The sequence below is a fragment of the Strix uralensis genome, chromosome 2 (assembly GCF_047716275.1).
Source record: "Strix uralensis isolate ZFMK-TIS-50842 chromosome 2, bStrUra1, whole genome shotgun sequence".
NCBI classification, from domain to species: Eukaryota; Metazoa; Chordata; class Aves; order Strigiformes; family Strigidae; genus Strix; species Strix uralensis.
Window position 1 is genome coordinate 39,166,529 of NC_133973.1, and position 19,024 is coordinate 39,185,552.

Genomic DNA, 19,024 nt, shown 5'->3' on the forward strand with positions numbered 1-19,024 from the left:
TGGAGGAGATAGAGAAGAAAAAGCAGCATACGCACCTGACCTAAGGGCAGAATCTCTGCCTCGTACTACAACTCACATACAAGGAAACCAGTAGCGAGTTCTGTGATGATAGTAAAAGCACAGCAATTAAGGGATTTAATGGCACTTCAAGTAAACACAGAACATAAATATTTAGATATTACTTGTGTGTACTTTTCTAAAGTAGGTCAAGTTATGATGTTCTGAATGTCACATACTGCAGGCAAAAGAGGGGAACATTTGGATCCTAAATAACTGTTAAAATCACTTTCTTTTACAGGTCTCCCATAACCGCTGACGGTAGTATTTGCTTTACTGTGATGATCCAGAGAGCACTCATGACCACTGTCTTTCCATGTTACTAACATTAGTCTCCTCAAAAATCCGTGTTCTGGAACCAAATAAAAGAAACTGAGGTAATGAACATATGCAATCATCTCGAAGAAAAAGCTTTGAGAGTTGCAAGCACTCACCATCTTGAAAAGTAAACCCAATTATTTAGTGGCATCAGTAAGGTGTTTGAAGGATAAAGCTAGATACTGGTATTTGAAAATGCTGTTCCTTTTTTTTTTTTTTAATAAAAATTTGTAACTTCCAAGCTTTGACACTTACGCTGCACCGAATAAAGGAGAGGAAGACCTCGCTACCCCTACTCGTTATCGCCCACAAAAGCCTCACCGAGCTGAATTTCCCTGGCCAGGACAAACACAGCTGCTGCAGTGCCCGCACGCAGTCCTGTCACACCCTGAGGAGAACGAGAGAGATTCCAAACAGAAACGTTATCTTTCAAGACTCACGCTGAAAAACGGACCAAACTTGTATTCCCTTTGATATGTTCTGACTTGCTTCTTCATGGCACACTGAGGAACACAAAGATATTGTTAGTCTATGACGTTACATTCGTTGGAAATCAACCTAGGTGAGATCCCGCTCCTTTCGTGAAGAGCTTCCTTGAAGTCCAGCCCTTGGCAGGGCATCCCATCTTCTGCACGGGAGCGTCACCCCGAGAGCCGAGAGCCCCGCTTCACCGCTTTTGTCTTCATTCGGACCCGGGACTGTATCTTTATTTATTAACAGCGTTACGTAGCGGTTTCCTGCGTTACCGGGAATTTCCATTACCGATCGATCCCTCACGGTGCCACCTTTGCGTTTCTTCCCCCCCGACCCCCCGAACATACCCGGGAGCTTCACTCGCACCCCCCCGGGGAGACCGCCCGCCCGCTCCCCGGGCTGCGGCGGGGCCACACCGGCGGGCGGGGGTGCCCCCGCCCCTCGCTGCCAAGCGGGCGGGGGGCACAGACCGCCCTCCCTGAGGGCAGCCAGCGGGATGGCGAGCCATGGCCCCGGTCAGCGGCCGTACCCGGGCAAGGCGGCTCTTCCTCCTCACCCAGGGGCCGGGGGCAGCCGCCGCCGCCGCTTCCTCAGGCAGGGGAGCGGGGCTTCGGCCCCCGCGGGCGCCGCGCTCCCCTCCCCGGGACGAGCGACCGCCCCAGCCCCGCCGGTGGGGGGCTACGCCGGCTCCCCTGCCCTCCCCCGCCCGCCGGAGGAGCGGGGCCGCGGTGAGGGGCGCGGCGGGGGGCGGGCAGCTGCGGCGAGAGCGGCCGGCGGGGGTCCCGCCGCGCCGGCCGGGGCGGGGCGGGGCCGGGCCAGGCCCGGCGGGAGGAGCGGCGGCGGCGGCGGCTGCCGCCCCCGCTATCTGACCCGACCGTCCCCCTCTCCTCCTCCTCCGCCCCCCGGCTCTCCTGCCCCCAGCGGCCCGGGAGGAACTGAACCGTCGCTGCACAGGAAGTAGCGGCTGCGGGGAACAGCGGCGGCGACAGCTGGGGCTGCCGCACTCAATGAGCGAGGCTCCCGCAGCCGCCGCCGCCCGCCCCGCTCGCCCCTTCCCCGCCTCCCGAGGGCAGCGGCGCCGAGCCAGCCTGCCGCCGCCGGGGGGGCACCGCGGACAGCAGCAGGCGGAGGAGGCGGGCAAGGCCGCCCGCCCCGGGGCTGGAGGCTGAGGCGGGCAGAGGCAGCTCCGGCTCTTCCCGAGGAGGAGGCGGCGGCGGCGGGGACTGCAGGTTGGTGCCGCTCCGCCGGCGAGGCGCGGGTGCCGGGCTGAGGGGGGAAGGCGTGCGGAGGACCCTGCCCGCGCCGTGTCGGCCCCTCGGCGGCCGGGGCAGCGCCCCCCGCCTCGGCGCTACCGGCGGCGGCTCCGCCGGTCGCCCCTCTCGGAAGGCCCCAGCGCGCCGCCCCCCGCTGCGGCGGCGGCAGGAGGAGCCGCGCCGGGCCCGGCTCGGTCCGGCGGCCGCGGTGCCGGTGCCGCCGGCAGGCGCAGCCCTTTGTGCGGTGGCGGGGGGGGGGGAGGGGGGAACGGCCGGGCCCGGCGGCGGGGGGTACCCGGGGCGGGGGTGGATGGGGGGGATGGCGGTGGGGCGGGGAAGGGCACAGTGGTCCCGCCGCCGCGGCCGGGCCCCGGCTGAAAGGCATCCTCCCCTCCCCGGTGAGATGGACGCCCTCCCGGGGCGTGCGGAGCCGAGCGAAGGAGGCGCAGGCTGGCGGCTGGGCTCTCCGCCGGGCGTGAGGGGAGGGTGGGCGAAAAGTGGGAGAGCGGTTTAAAACAACAACAACAAAAAACAAAACAAAAGAAAAAAAAAAAGGAAGGAAAGCCCGTTTCCGACGAGCCAGGCTGTACCTGGGTGCACGGCTTGCGAGTGCAAAATGGAGAAGAGCAAACCCTACTGATCTGAGAGCGGCAACCAAATAGGATGCTGCTGCGCCTGGATCCTGTTCAGATGATGCTGATGGATTTAATAAGTTGCTAGCCTACTGTGTAGGCATCTAAATCAATAAGCACGTTGATTATCCCCTTATAGCTTTTAATACGCTGTATTCTAAGGGCATTTCTGTGTTGAGACCGAGTGTTGCCTCTTTGATGCCACACTTGTATATTCTTCCCCTACAATGTTTTTTCCTCTCTGATTCTTCATCTCCCCTCCTTGAGTAGGCAGAGAGCAGGTGTGGAATGGGAAAAGGAAGTGGCAGAGTTTGCAGTAATTGCGCTGCTCCTTCTTCAAATCAGTAATAATCTCATTAGCTCATCGTGTTATCAAACTCATTAATTTCAAGTCCAAAATAAACTTCATGGCCTTTCCCCCTCTCCCACTCTAAGGGAAATAGGCTAGAGTCCAAGACTGCATGTTTGCCATCAGTGAATTGCTGATACGTACAAGCATGTCAGGGAGTAAAGTGGTGAGTTCTCCACTTGTCTTGGCAGTGTTTCTTTCGCGGTGACGCTCTTCACTTGAGGCTCTTTGCTTGAACTACAGGTCGCTTGGGTGAAGTTCAACATAATCACAGATAGGTACATGTATTTTTTTTGCCAAGTTTGATTTTACAAGCAGTAAAACCTGTATGGTTTCCATTCATTTTCTTTCAAGACTGCAGCTGTATACGAGATGATGAAGTTAAAGGTGGTTGTTGTTGTAACCTGCAGTGAACTCGCTTTGCTGCGGTAAGCATCGGGCAGTTATAGAGCTCCTTGTGCCATGAGCTATTCTGGTCCTTGGATTTTCAACATAAATATTCTGGTCTTTCCTGTAACTTTCACAGGAGCTTTGGCTTATGGTTCCCTTCTGTGTACTCTAGTCTTCTTCTCCTTCACATCTATTGTTACTGAACCTTCCTGATTAAAATTATGTGCTTTACATTCAGTACCTTTTTTCAACCTTTTAAGGCCAGTCTTATGTATTCTAAGAAAGTCTCATTATCTCTTTCTTTCTTAATTCCCACCTTCACCTCATCACCTTTATACACACACCTAATTGGAGAAAGCAGAATAGAGAACAGTTGGTCTCCAAATATAGCTTGAATTCAACAAGCACAGGAAAAAAACCTGACCAGATTGTCCCTGCTGAGCATGATTAAAATGGCAGGACCACTTGTCAAAACTTGGTACTGCAGTTTAACAATACATTGCAGATAGCTCAGTCAAGGGTGCACAAGTTTTACCTGACTGAAGGGCTGAAATCAGAATAGACTTTAGTTGAGGTAATGTTGGAGAGGAATAAGGATGCTATTTTCTCTTCCCAGTATGATTTCTTTTAGCTCTGAAGAGATGCATTAACAAACAGGACAAAGTTCCACTTACAATTACAGGGAACTCTACTAGCACAAAGCGTATGTTCTTTTTCCAGCCAGAGCCAAAGCTTTCTGCCCTGTGTTAATCTTCTTACAAAATGAAACTATTGCATTGTCCCGTGCTAGCTGCTTTTTTTTTTTTTTCTTTCTGCCTCTGTTTGCAGAAAGATGCATTGTTTTCAAATCCTAAACGGTGTTTTGTTTACTTACAAAACGATTACGGAATAATGGGATTTGAGGCTTACATTTTGTGGGGAACTGGTGTGAATAAAGTATTGCTGTTAACTGTAATGAGTTCACCCGTACTAAATTTACGATAGCCGTGAATTATGGTAGGCTGCTTTAACGCTTTATGTAAATACAAAAAACCCCAAGAAAGGTTGCATTCAGACTTGCTCTTTGGCTTATGAGAACATAATTCTTGATAGGAATGGCCAAGATACTGACAAAGAAACATAATTATCATCCGTAATGGCTAAAAAAGTCCTGTTCTTTCAGTGGGGTTTTTTAGTGTTCATATTGAGTGTTGGTACATGCGTATTAGTCTGTTTATAGTCAGTGCCTGAACAAAGAACAGGTGACTAGGCAATCGGTACCTTGAGTATTACAAGATAAAGAACAAAAGAAATGACAAAAAGCAAAGGGAACCCAAAATTTCATTGTATCTCAGACTGTTCCACAACCTTCTGGTGCTGGGCCCCTAGTAATAAGAATTCTCTGTCTAACCTTGCATTTCAGGCTAATACCAGGGAACTTTTGTTTGCTCTTATTAAAGTAATTGATACCCTCTTTTTAAGTAAAACTAAAAGCAAGGGAACAGAGAGGCATTAGAAGGCATTATCCAAGTTTCTTGTTTACCTATGATATTAACCAACATAAAAGAAGAAAAAGAAACACTGATCCCAAGGCCTCTGCTACGTGCTTGATGAAGATACTCTTAAATGTGTTACATGAAAATCAATTTGCCATCTGATGTGTGATCTTGTCAGGATTCCAGGAGTGAGTCAGCACCTAAATTGAGGACTGATTATCACTAGGACACAGGCACCTATAGGTAAAATCAGGATAATCTAGGAAGTGTTTGATTTGCTGGTGCACCAAACCAATAATCTGTTTTCTATTTTGGTTATTAATTGCAACAGTCCAAATTTCAAATGGTTAAAAAGGAGACTAATCCTTGCTTACACATTTTTTAATGCTCCCAAAAATCAGTGGATAACCTATGATTTCCCTGTAAAATTTCCTTGTGCCTCTGAGTCTGGCTGTGTTTAGGTGTGTGCAAGACATGACAGTGATGAGAAGCTGGGCACTTACAGCTGTTACACCCAAGTCAGCAAAAATGAAAGAAGTGCTTGTCTCTTTTTGTAAAGACCAATCTGTGAGTGCTACCTTTGGATACAGTCCTTCACCACAGCACCTCCTTCTGCTGTGTCTTTAGCTGTCTAACCTTTCACGAGATAGACAGCATAACTGTGCAGTTTAGTAGACGGGATGCTCATCTTGGGAAGCAGGAGGCTTGGGTTCTTGTCCAAATGAGTTTTGGTGTTGTAAAAAGGAACTGAGAGCCATGGGGATCCTTTTTGTGTCTGTAAAACCATGCAAACCCCAAGCCGTTTTAGTAGGAGAGAGCAATGACCGGCTGTGTCAGGGTACCGTGGTGCGTTACCAAGGAAGTGCTGGGTGAAGGCTATGATACCTTCCAGGGAGAAGGCAGGGAAAGCTGTATCAAAATGGTGTACAGCTCAGACTACATGAGGATGCTGCCCATCTGATGGGCAAAGGAGCTGATCAGTCTCACTTTTCTGTTTTATGAGGGGATCAGTGTAGTCTTGGCACCCTGAACTTTCCCCTAAAGTTGTTGATACCTACCTGTCATAAACCTGGGGAAAGCTAGGCCTGATGGTACATCTTTGCTGGGTATTGCTAAATCAATCCAGTTGCTCATGTTGCTTTTTTGTCTTCCCCCCCCTTCTCAGGAATGCAACTTCCTTCATGTATTTTGTAGGGAGAGCAGGCACATAATTTTGGCTGCCACTTCCCCTGGGAATCGGAGAACTTGGGAACTAGCCTCTGTGAGGCTTGCTACTGCAATGCTGCATTTTTTGTTTGCCTGTAGGTGCCAGTTCCTTTGTAGAGAGCTAGGATGAAATAGAGAGGAGAAGAAACTTTCTGTCGCATCTTGGATGGGGGGAAGGAAAGCTGGTGTACTGAGTAGTCCTAATACTGTTTGTCTTGCAGTAGTATCAATAATGTGGTGTTTGCTTTCCAAACAAAGGATGTGGTCTATGTCCCAAAGAGTTTAAAGATCCTTTGAAGCTCTGTGTAGTGGAAACGGTAGTTCTCTCAGCCAGATCCGTCTTCACCCTGGGTACAGCCTTGTTGCCTAGTTGTGATTACTGCTGTAGATTGAGACTGCTCAGGAAAAAGAAAATGCTTATCCTTGAAGTAGGTGTTGAGCTCCCCAATGTTTTATGAGAATGAAAGGGTGTATAGATTCCTTCTGTGTGTGGTGAAATGGTAGAAATTTTCCTTGTGGATCTGAGCGTATGGCAGAACATTTAGAATCCAGCACCTCCTGTGTATTTCCATATTCATGCAAAAAAACCCTATTAAAAACCTTTACAGTGTTTCTGCATCAGTGTTAAGTGCTCTTTAATGGTCAGGCATAAGCAGTGTGACATTGGCTTCTTTCTGTGTGTAGCCTCTCTTCTCCATGCAGACAGACTTTCTCATTTGCTGTGAAGGAAATGGTATCACAGTGAAAATTTTAGTTGCTCCCCCCGCCCTTGTTCTCTTGTGTTAGCATTAGTTAGGTAATTATAGTGTGTTTGTTAGGAGCCCTGACAGCCTAAACTGAGTTCTTTGTCAAAAATGCAATATTTCCCTTGATTAAGAGGATTAGAAACAGTACCTGAATCTACTAATTAAATAGTCAAAGGTGCTATCTATTTAGGATATATTAACAAGCAAAACAAAATACATTTCTGACTGTTGCCCAGAGTAAATGAGCTTCTGTGAGGCTTTTTTGTGGAGAAAAAACAATCTATTGGTGCTGCAACTGTCACACATGCACGGTTGTGCAAAATTCATGTGAGATCTTTCCAAATTCTATGGTACTCAGAACAATAGCCACTATTTCTTCTTCAAAGCTCTTCAGAGATGTTAAATAATGCTTGTGACAACTCTGTGAAGTGAGTATTGTAGTAATTTTGTATGGATGGGGAAACAATTAATCGACATTGTCTCCAGCTGTACTGCGAAAGTGGCATTTTCAAAGTGCCCGCGGCTTGGCCCGCCACTAAAAGTTGTGGTTGTGTGAGCAAGGGGTGGGTGAGCCTCTCCGAGCTGATGAAAATATTTTGCAGATGCAGCGGTTGTCAGCATGTAGGTGCATACGTCAGACTGGACACTACTAATCCTTATAAAGGATAAATTTAGCTTGTTCTAAATTATTCTGTCCATGTTACTGGCATCACTTCTGGGAGGAGAGATGTGCAGAGCTGTTGGCTGTGCTGGTGTCTGTAAAGTTTGTCCAAGTGTGAAAGTTGGGTTGCTCAGACTGACTTTAGAGCACAAGTTTGCTCATTTGTGGGATGAGGTCCTGGTCAGGCTCTTCACACTGGGCTCTTGCCAGGCTGGGCTTGCTCAGGGTTACAAGTTGCCTTGAGGTTGGGCTCCTAATTCCCATTGTTCTGAAAAGTCTGCAGACCCAGCTGTGTCCTCTGCTATGTGAAACACGGGTGGCATCTGCAAGCTGAAGGAGGTCTGGCAAACCAGTACGTGAGCTCCTGTTTGGGTCAGACCAGCATCGCAGCTTTTCTGCACAGCCTGGCTTTAATTGCTGAGATATGTGTGTCTCTTCTTCTCCTCCACCAGCTCTGCCTCCTGCCCTTCCAGGAGTTATAAATGCCACAGCAGATGGCTTGGGGAGGCAGTGTCTGTAATTACTGTTGCGAGATTTGCCTAAGCTTGACTCTGTACAAAGAATGCTTTTTTTCCCTGGAGATTTCGAAGTTGTGGGTACTTCAAATGCAGATTTGGTCTTTTCAGGGAACACGATGGTGGAAATGTGTGCATTATGTGCTGGTTCAAAAACAGCCTGTCTTTCCTCTTAACATAATTCATATGATGGTTTAGTGTTACCAGTTTTCAGTCTTCTCCCGCTGGGTCAGCTTTCAGGTTCCTGGTGGTGATACAGGCTAGACTGCTTATGGATCCAAATTTTGATAATGGCTGACACAGTTAAATAACACAGCTATAATCAGTTTATTTGTTAAAGGTAGGTTTTTAAACCCATTAGCCTGACTGGTAGCCCTCCGCCAGGTTTCAGTGTGAACGTTGTTCCTCCTCCCAGCTGAGCAGAGATGCGTGGCTATACAGTTGACACATGCATCTTTAATGCGTAATGCAATCATCTCCCAGTTGCAGTTGTGATTGATTGATCCAATGTTATGGTGCACAGTGTGTACTTCTGCATGGGCCCCCTTGCTCCAGATGCCTTCCTGCAGTCTTGGGCTCCCTACCAGCATGTCTGAGCTGAACTTCTCTCGCATCCATCTGGTGCCTGTGGCCCTTGGGTTATTAACCATATAGCTACCCTCTGCTTTAGGTTTGAGTTGCAAGAGGGCTGAAGCCAAAGGGAAAGAAAGGTTTTCATTTCTTGAGGTCACTGAAGATGCTGTGAACCAAACCACCCAGGCCTGCTTAGCAGGGTTGTTTTTCTTATGCTCATGGCAGAGGGTGACAACCTCTGGTTCCTCAGACAGCTTTCTGGCGTTGCTCATGGTGCAGGGGGTTGGAGCCCCTCTCTTCCTAGGGAGTACGAGGCTCTCATCTCTATTTTGAAGACTTTTTAATTCTTTTTTAAATTAACTTTGCCTGTGAAGTACCTTGGGCTAAAATTATAAGCAGCAGTGGGAATTTGGGCCAGATTCCGGATCCTTACTGATTTTTCCCACCCCTTCCAATGAAATATCCTCATCACTGGGTTCATGCGATTGAGTGGCTCTTGGTATTTTGTGTTTTGAGGTTCTTATCTTGTCTTTTGCTTTTCTGGCCAACCTGTGGCAGGGGGACAGTGTCATGTCTTTTAGCAGTCTCTGCTCATAGCTAACTCTTCTGAAATTTGTAAATATTTTTCGTGTTGAATTCATGTGTGGCACTGCTCTTATCTGTGGAGAGGACAACTACTTGAAAATAAGTGTGTTTCATATATAGCTAGCACTGCGGCAAGGATGTTTACATGATTTCTCTTAAGAATTGAGATGGCTTAATCTGAATTATAATGTATTTTGAGTAATTCAGCTAGCTTTTTGTCATCTCAAGTTGAACTGTTTTTGACGGCGGAAACTCAACTGGCTAGCTTCACTCTCTAGTTGCGTTTTTCTCCAGTGTCTTTCTGTGATGATGTGACACCTATCGCTGCCGAATGCTGCTGGATTCCTTTCAAGATTTCCTGCCCAAATACTCATCAGAAGACACTCAACAAGCCCCCTTCCTCTGCCCGCTCTGAAAGGACTGAGTTTGCATTCATTTTCTAACAACCTTACAGCAGCATGTCTTAAGCTGAACTCTGAAGGCAGCGACACTGCTTCTGCCTTGAGAAGTGCCTTAGCTGCAAATCGCTAGACACTGAGGGGTTAGGCAGCAGCAGGGCTGCAATACACTTGCCCTGGTCCTCTGCTCTTCCCTGGCCATTGTTTGCTGGCTACTGCCAGGGACACGTCATTCGGTGGGAAGGACCTTGGCTCTGACCTCGTACAGATGTGCTTGTTTGCTGCCTGGGTCCTGCTCAGCCCTAGAAAAGACATTCAGCCTTGCATTTGAAATGAAAACTTTGGTTAAAAATGGCATTGCTTCAGCTTGCTTGTTGCAGCTGTAAGTGTGGCTGTGAATTGAGAACCATAAATTAATTCATGGGAAAGGTTTTGGAGCATATAGTCTTAGGATGAAGATGTGTCCGTTAAACATGTATGTATGCTTATGCTGTTAGATGTATACAGCTAGCAAGCTCTTCGGGTGCAGCTGTGCCTGTACCAAAACCCCCTTGCTGGTACTGTTCTTTTCTTAATTTATAAGCTTTTGCTAGCAACTTACCAATAAGGAAATAGGCTTTACTGTCAGAAAAGTTTCATTTTAGTCCATGCGCTATAAGTTTTTTATGGTATACTGCAGTACACTGCTGGAGTAGTATATTGGCTTTTTGGTAGCAATATTGTGCTGGACAAAGAGAGCTGGCCGAAGTAGTGATGATATTAAAGGGAATTTTATGTATTAGTTTGGAAAGCAGGCTTTGTAGCTCTTCAGGATCCAAAGGCATCATTAGCTTTACTGGAAAAAAAACAAGTTTCCTTGTTTTGCTGTTTATCTGATGAACTGACATTCAAAGCATCATCTTGGAAATATTTCACAGTAAAAACTAGGTAGACAGTGTTCATCATCACTGAATTAACAGGACCTGCTGTATGCAACCCACTACGAGTCTCACCTCATTCAGGTAACATGCCTGTACCTTTCTCTACAGCAAAAGAAAGTGGTATAATCCTTTTCTTTCTTTTTCTCTTGCAGTGTTTTTTTCCTGTCAGTTTTTTAATGTCCTAAATCTTAAACATTTTTTACAAATGCAGTGATCTCAGCATTTTTCAAGCTACCGATATGGTAGGTCTGGTTTGAAGGTTGAACCTTTGGTTTTCTTTCAAGGTGTTATGGGTAGAAAGGCAGTATTTTACATCCATCTTCACTAATTCTTCCGACACCAATTCAAAAGCTGCCTTGATGGGTCCCAAAGGAAGCTATCAACTACCGGGAAGCGTTATCTATGGATAACTTGGCTTGCTGGGCTTGAGAAAGGCAGAGGATGTTTTTTTGTATGAGGGAAACAGGAAGAAGCTTTACCGCACTTGGTGTTGTGTTTGAAATTAGCACTGGTTGCTCTTCACGTGCGCTGCTCTTGCAAAGGAAGGCATATCCATTGAGAACATGACTGGGTTTATAATGTCAGAGTGAAGACTTATTTTTCAGTGAAGGAACATCCAAAAAGAATGTGGGTTTCAGATTGGTTTAACGAGCATTTCCTTAGTTGATTTATTTTAATAAAGCTTTGCCTAGATGACTCTCTTAATTGAATATTTAAGCAAGCTGAAAGCAGACATTTTACTGTCTCTCTTTAATTTGTGCTGATACATGGTTTAGCATAATTATTTTTTAATGTCCCTTTTAAAAGTATGGTGCCCTCATCCCCTTGACCCTTCTCCTTCAAGAAAAAGTGGATTTAATTTGTTGGAGAGAAATTTGACTACTGTATCGCTGCTCTGTGACAAGGAGGCGTGTGGGAGGGGTGGGCTTGGTGAAAAAATTGCTGGCTTTGAAGTGATGGGTTCAGTCCAGAAAGCTTTAAGAATGGTCTGAAGCACACTATTGCATTTGTAAGCTCCCTTTCTGAACCTCATGGATTCAGTTCTAAATATGAACCTTGCAGCATTATGCAGATGTTTTGGTTTTACTGGGTGACCTAAAATAACCAACTTACAGCTTTCTTTTTTCTTTTTTTTTTCCGCTCCTCCAGCAGGCCCGTCCTTTTCTTGTTGATCAGTGTTAACTTTCCTGAGATCTGAATCCCTAAAGAGGGAATGTAGTCATATTCTTGTGTGTTAAGGTTTCTGCCTGATCCAGACTGGGGAGTAGTGGAGTGGTGGAGTACTCCTGGGTGGGAGCATTTTGTCACAGGGCAGATAAAACTGGCTGCCTACCTCCTATCTAGTTGCTCCTCCCCAGTGCAATAGGAATGTCAACACTGAAAAAAGGTTGGCAGCATCTTTCCTAGTGGGACTGCAGTTTAGTCTGGAAGGGAGGAGTCTGCTGGTATTCTTAATCCCTCTCTGAATAAGATCAACCTCAACAACCTCAATTTTTGGTGACATCATTGCCTGCATTCATTTGTGCCTCTGTACTTACGCGGGAGTCTTTAATGCTATTCATTAACACAGCTAGGTTGGCAAGACATCTAAGGGGAAAGAAAGCCGTAGGCTTGCTTGTATTCCTACCAAATACCTGTTTTGATAATAACCAAAAATGTAGCGCTTCCACTTAGCAGTTTGCAAACTTGAATGTGAGTCAGTCTGAGGTGGTTGCAAAAGAAGACCAAAACCAAGCAACCCCAAAGTCTTCCTTTCTCTCTTACCCCAAAAGAAAAAAGCAAGTACACTAGAGAGGGATGCATCCACACTAGATGGGGATGCACTGACAATCCTGCAAAATGGTTGTATTCTGCATGAGCTGGACTGCGGTGTGGAACTGTGAAGGCATAAGCTTTTAAGAAACGCCTTTTCCTGCAGACATAACTGTAAGAAAAATTGAGTGAAAAAATTCACAGGGATATCTAGAAAACATTACCAAAAGGAAGGTTTGCAGAATGAAGGTTGTTCTATGTAGAGAACACCTGAAAGCCTGCTGCAAGAGGAGAAGCTCTCCATGCCTGCTGTAGAGAGGACAAGAAGTTATGGATTTAAGATGCAGAAGGGAGAGCTGGAAAGCTTTGGAAAAAGCTTTCTGTTGCCAAATGGGAGTTGTGAAATCTCTGTTGCTGGAAAGAACTCAGAAAGAAAAGATCCTGGCAGATGCCTGTGGGAAGGGTTGGGGTTTGGGGCTTCTGCACTGGGGACTTGAGTGCTGGGTCCCTGGTGGGAAATGCACCCTTACGAGATGCGGGCAAGAGCAGGAACGTAAGTTCTGGCCATCCCTGCTCATCCCTTATGTTGCCATGCAAAAAGTGTGTATGGGGGGTGGGGGGCAGGAAATCAGCAGTCATGATGAAGAATAGAAGTTAAAAGTGATAGAGAAGCTTAGCTGTCAAAGGTTGGGGACAGCTGGGTTAGGTGACCTCTTGAAATCCCCTTCAGATACACACACTGCAATTTTATTTTGGTGGAAACTCATGCTCCAAGCCTGCTCTGCTCTAGGAGCCTCATGTGCTGTGAATTCCAGCACAGGGTGATGCTGATCAATCTGTGCGTCAGACTGAATGACCCTGGGAAGGATATTGGTATTTTTGCTTTTCTGACAAGGGGTCCTTTTAATTAGTGGCTGCTTTGTATCTTCCTCTTTAAGCATGTGAAAGAATTCACTTGTGGTCCACATGTGTTCCATGCAGAAGGTGGATCAAAGCCTTGAAGATGTTGACCTTAGAGATCAGCCTTAAAACTGGAGCCTGAACTCAGCTGCCAGGAAGACTGTGGTGCCCATTTCCTCTGGTTTGCTGTTTTTTCAGCCATTCGTCTCTCAGTGAATTTCTGTGGCACAGAATTAATTCCTGACAACCAGCCAAAGTACCTCAGAGTCTCTCTGGCCAGAAAGGGTAACTACCAGCAATGTGTGGAGGGCACTAAACAAAAGCTGAAAGGCTGGGTGAACCTCATGCAGAAGCTAGCTGGTATGTGCCTGCAGAATTTAAATGCAAGTGCTGGTTCTCTCTGCAACAGAGTACTGCTTGCCTTTTTGGTATTACAGCCATTGCATGAAGCTGTTGGGTGCTGAAGTAGTTTTTCAGAATGATAAGCAATGAATTAAAATCTGAATCAAGTTCCTGGCTCCCTGTACTAGCGAACGCTTCCCTCGCAAGTATTAGAGACGAAGTACCAGAAAATTTATGGACTGTGATGGTCTGTCACTCTGTATGAACAGAAAAGAAATACCATCCAGCTTCCTGAAATGCTTTTTTTAATGCGTGGTATGCCTAAAATTGTTTGGCAGGACATATGGTCTTCACGTGTTCGTAAAACATGGGCAATCCAGTATGCTCCACACAAGGAACTTCTTGCTCTTTGAGTTCTCTCCCCAGCAACGGCCAGTGCCTGACCTAGGCAGTGCTGAGCTGTCATTGACTGCGTCTGAAAAACTCATCAAAAGTGTGTGTATCTGTAATATAAATGAGATACAACTTGCCTCCTCATGGCCATGAGGAACTTCTGTTTTCCTGTCACCGGCTATGGAGCATGTGCCTAGGTAGGAGAGACAGAACTAAGATAAATTGAGCCTCTATTGAATGACTCAATAGATGTTGGGGGAATTTGTAATGCTTTTTAAAATGCCATATGCTGTTATGAGAGGGGATCCCTACTGTGTTTCTGCCTTCATTCCAGAACAATGTTAAAATGGGATTCTGTATGTTGGAAGCATTTTGGATGTTACTGTTTGGTAAATGGACCATGTATCTTGAAAGACTCCATCTTTTGCAGATAGCGTAGTATTTATTGTTCACAAATCTGGTGTAATCTGGTGGAATTACACCTACGAGAGAGGGTATAAACAGCAGAAGGTACCCGCATTTCGCAATATGCGTTTGCTCTTGCTAGCCAGCAAGTCCTCATTAGCTATGTGCCTCTAAACTTGAGAATAATTGTTACACAAATTAAAAACCCACTGCACTGATACAGGCCCTCTCTGCAGGGGTGTCTGTCTGACAGCAGCTGTGTTTAACAAGTTCTAGCAGTGCCAAGCACATACGACTTGGTTACAAAGTGGGGATTTTTCTCCCCAATGAGTTTTTTTTTGCTTAAAACTTTAGCTTGCACATCTTCTCTAGAAGAGGGTGGATCTTCTCAGACAGGAGAATTTGTGTACCTCCAATTTATCTTAATCTCTTGGTGTAATTTTCTCTTGTTCACCTCTTCCTCCTCTTCCTCATTTCATCCCACTTATTGTGGGTTTTGTCAGGGCTCTTTTTTAAGCATTTGATTCAGTTGCCAAATTCCAGTAACGAGCAGGTAAGGTTAATGCTGCATTGCATGGTAGATGAAGTAATTGTACTAGCAACGCTTAATCTTTGTGTGTTTCATTTTTGTACTTCCAGTGTAATTAGATCGAGTTTTCTTTATTGTACCTCTAACCATTTTTCTTCTATGCTAGATATGTGTGGGGAAGGGAGGGGAAAGAGGAGAAGCAGGAAGGGAGTGAAAAGGGCCTTTAACTATTCCTGGGTTTTCTTGGATTTATGTTTATGTAAGCATGTCTGCCTTGGGTGGGGGCTGCGGTGGTTCTGTCCCGAGTCCATCGTGTAGGTAGCCAGCAGACCTGAATGTTACAGGTCCAAGTTTGTGTTGATGCTGCCATGGTTTCAGCTATGAACTAAGCCAGCGGGTTTTTGGAATGGATCTGGGTTGAAATAGAGGAGGTTGTGGGGGGAGATACTGGGGTGGCTGTGCTTGTTTATCTGTTCAACCCATCACTTCCTGGGACTCCCCATTGCCTGTCTTGCTCCAGATTCCTACAGCATGTTTCTCCTGGCCTTGTGTACTGCTTCCCGAGATCTGTCTTTCACATCCTGAATTTGCTGTTTGTCAAATTTTCCTCCACCATGAACTCGTCGGGTTGTCTCTGCTGTTTCTCCCCCCTGTACCCCACCGAGGCACTGTCTGCTGCTTTGTCAGAGGGTGAGAGGCTAGGGGCTGCTCTCTGGAGGGCTCTCACAGGCATCTAAGAGCTGCTGCCCATTTTTTAGGATGACAATATCTCCTCTTTTTCTCAGGAGTCCTAGTTTCTTGCTTCAGGTCTGGATGCAATCCTAATTTATGTAGAGATCCTATCTTAAGACTTGTTCAGATGTTAACTTAGCACAGACAGCTTTGCAGTTCTTGCGATGGAAGTGATAGTTTCTGCATGTGGAGGGAGCTGTGTAAGCTTGCTTAAGACCCTGGTTATATTGGCCAGTTCTTTACTGCAGCCTTTTTAGTTGTTTGATGAGAGGTTATTTTGGGAAGAAGAATGTAATCAGATCAAAAATCAAACTTCAGCCAAGACCGATTTATCGTGTATGGGTATGTTTTGGTTGCTGGTCATTGCTCACAATAGAAGTTGGAAGAACTGAAGTGTTCAAACTGATTTTAATGAGCGGTTTTTCCTGTTGGCAACGTGTGGCTTTCCCGACATGGTTTCATTTCAGATTCCTGAACACTAATTTCTGTTTTGTGTTAAATGTACTTTTGACTGTCTAATAGAAATGCTTTGGAGAAAGTAGTAAAGCCCAAAGGGGAACAAAACCATTTTCTTTTGGCTTAGTATTTTTTCTATAGATCAGCTGTGGCTGTGTCTTGTTTTGACCTATTTCATTCCTGGTATGAATTTGAGATTTAAAGTCCTGCTGGTGAGCAGAATAAACTTGCTAAAACACTTGGGCAAGATAAGGCGGAGTACTTGGAGTCTTAAGCCATGCTAATGTCGTCTTTCTTCATGGTGGTTCCCATCAGTAATCGAAGTGGCCTTGGAGAATGGGGTAGCAGCTCTGTGCGGGTAGAAAACGCTTTCTGAAAGTGTGTGTATCAGGTAGGTAATGTCTATAGTTAACATCTTTGATAACTGAAAGCCTGGGTTTTGAGTTCATAATGAATACTCTTCCATATTGGAGCCTGATTTTGCTCTTTCCTTAATAAAAAGAGAAACCATCATGATCTCTCATAAAACAGTAGTGGGAAATGGTGTTGTAAATCACTTGACATATTTTGAAAACCTGATGCTTTCATGCTGCTGTCTTCTATTTGCCTTTTGTGCAGCTCAGTTTTTAGTGTGCGCTCTTCCTCTCACGGTCACTATTCTCAAAAGTTTCTTTGGTTATTTGTTGGACTGATACCATGGAAAGTAGCCCAAACACTTTGAGAAAGCAGCTTTCTTTTCTGCACACTGAGATCATGTGGTCATCCACCAAATGAACTGGCTGGAAGGATGTAGGATGAAGGGACCAGTCTGGTTCTAAATCTAGTTTTAATCTCCTCTGCTTTACTTAAATGCTGTAGAGACTATGGGGTGACTCGGGTATCTGAACATCTAGTGTCACTTCAGGCACTCAAGGGTATTTCCTCTGGCCTGGAGCCACCACTGTCAAAGGGTTTTAAGTTTCCCAGTGGTCTGGTATCACATCTGTCAGTTCCACATGGATGTTGTGGCTGTATCTTGGAAACATCTAAAAATGACACTTGGCCACCTGTGTTTGGAAACCTAGATCTCTTCTGTAAGTGTTGGTAAGAATTTCAAGGAACAACTTTTTTCTGCCTGTTAACCTAGAAACCTTCATCACTGATAGACCTTTCCACAGACCTCAGTTGTATTTTCGCCTTGCCTCAGTGTTTGTCTATGTGTTTAAAGCCAAAACCTTTATGTGCCAATAAGTAAATACACCCAGACATCAGTGTGTGGTTTCAGTTAGAGATTATTTGACTCTCATGAAAATGTAATTTAATTGCTGCAAAACTCTTTAAAATTGCTCTGAAGTAAAGGTCTCAGAGTAATCTATAATAATGTTCCATGGATTCAACACTGCAAAAATGCAGGTGCAAAAGTGTATGAATAGTGTGCCTTCAAAGATAGATACTTATGGGACTGCAAATGCTGTAAACCTTGATATTTTCCTTGTTGTTCGGATCAATATTTTTATTATGTATTAAACAGTTTCTAGGCTGCTGAGCAAAGTGGTGTCTGACTGTATGCTTTCTTCCCTATTCCTGGCACAGAGTGTCATACCCATTTTAATGAAATAGCGTGCCTCTGGTATGATGAAGGGAAAATGAGTAAGGTAGTGAATGGATTGGTACGGTGAGATTTTATTTTTTTCCTAGTTTCCTGCTGTCCTTTAGCACAGTACTTCCAAACAAATAAATTGGAACACTGATAGCTTTGTAATAACTCTGATGTTCTAAAGAAACAAAAAGGAAACATCTCCAGAGGTTTCTAGCTTTGGAAAAATGTCATATGAAAAGTCAAGTCATACCCTAGCAAATGTACTTGTATCTCCATGCTTTCAAATCTGTTATTCAACAAAACTCTCAGTTATATGTTTAAGTACTCTTGCTTTCAAGATTCCCATGTGTCCTGAATGAAGCTGCTTTATTATTATCATCATTCATAAAGAGTATTTTGACTTTGATAAAGGGACTATAGTTGGAAAACCATCTTAGCATAGAAAATATGACAACCATCTTAAGCTATGGAGAAACTGATTAATGTGGATATTAAGAGAAGGTGCAGCCTCTGAAAAGCAGTCACAACAATGGGGTGAATCTGGGTAAAGATTCATGGAGTATCTGAATGTTGTTGATCTTGGTATCTGAATGTCTCTCTGAAATTAAGGTGATGCAAGTTACTTGGCCACTAAGCACTGTGTTTTTTATTAAAACTCCTTGTATGTAGGTGCATGTAAATGGTCTACATAGATTCAGTTGTTTATTATTTAGAGTAAGCGTTTAATGTTTTAAATACCTTTCCAGGAGGGAAGGCATACAGTGGAAGGAAAGGAGAAGGGAGGTTTTAAATATATATTCCTTTTTGCTTAGTTTTTTCCATGTCCAAGAGAAAGACAGGAGCATAATTGGCTGTTTTTAAGAATCAAGCAATAGGCAGAGCTTTAAGCTGAGAAATAAATAATTAGAAATCTTACCCCCAGTTTAGTAAGTCACACCCATCTCTGTAGTAACCAGCACTCCAAATGATGTTTCACACAGGTTATTGCACTGCTGAAAAGCAAACATCCTTTCCTTTGGATCAAATGCTGGTCACAGCAGTAGTTAATGTGTCTGATTTCAGAAGAAGGTGTTAATTGTGCGCTTATTTTTACTGTTTGTTTGTCTAAAAATCAGTGAGTACTTTGTATGTGGGTCAAAATACATTCTAGTCACCAGTATGTAAATTGAAAAGCAAAAAGTCTTACTTAAGACAGCATGTTATAGCATTATAATGAAATGGGTAAATAATACTATAATTTGTGCTTTCTAAATCGCTCAAAGTATGTTTGTGGACTGCAATCAAATGCCACTTTGTGGCACAACAAACCAATGGCCGTGGGGCCAACTATGTTACCATGGGCTGGATGTAGCCTGGGTAGGAGGCGGCAGTGGAGCCTGCAGCA

The 19,024-nt window shown here is 45.0% G+C and overlaps 1 protein-coding gene across 3 annotated transcripts in view; it reads left to right on the top strand.

Annotated features, from left to right (window-relative positions):
* The first annotated feature begins 1,796 nt into the window (after positions 1–1,796).
* The window catches only part of AGPAT3 (1-acylglycerol-3-phosphate O-acyltransferase 3), a 94,273-nt gene continuing 77,045 nt past the window's right edge, over positions 1,797–19,024 (top strand). For all 3 annotated transcript variants that reach the window (XM_074858451.1, XM_074858452.1, XM_074858453.1), the window contains exon 1: positions 1,797–2,078. The gene's annotated coding sequence lies outside the window, so the exon portion shown is untranslated. The remainder of the gene's footprint in view (positions 2,079–19,024) is intronic.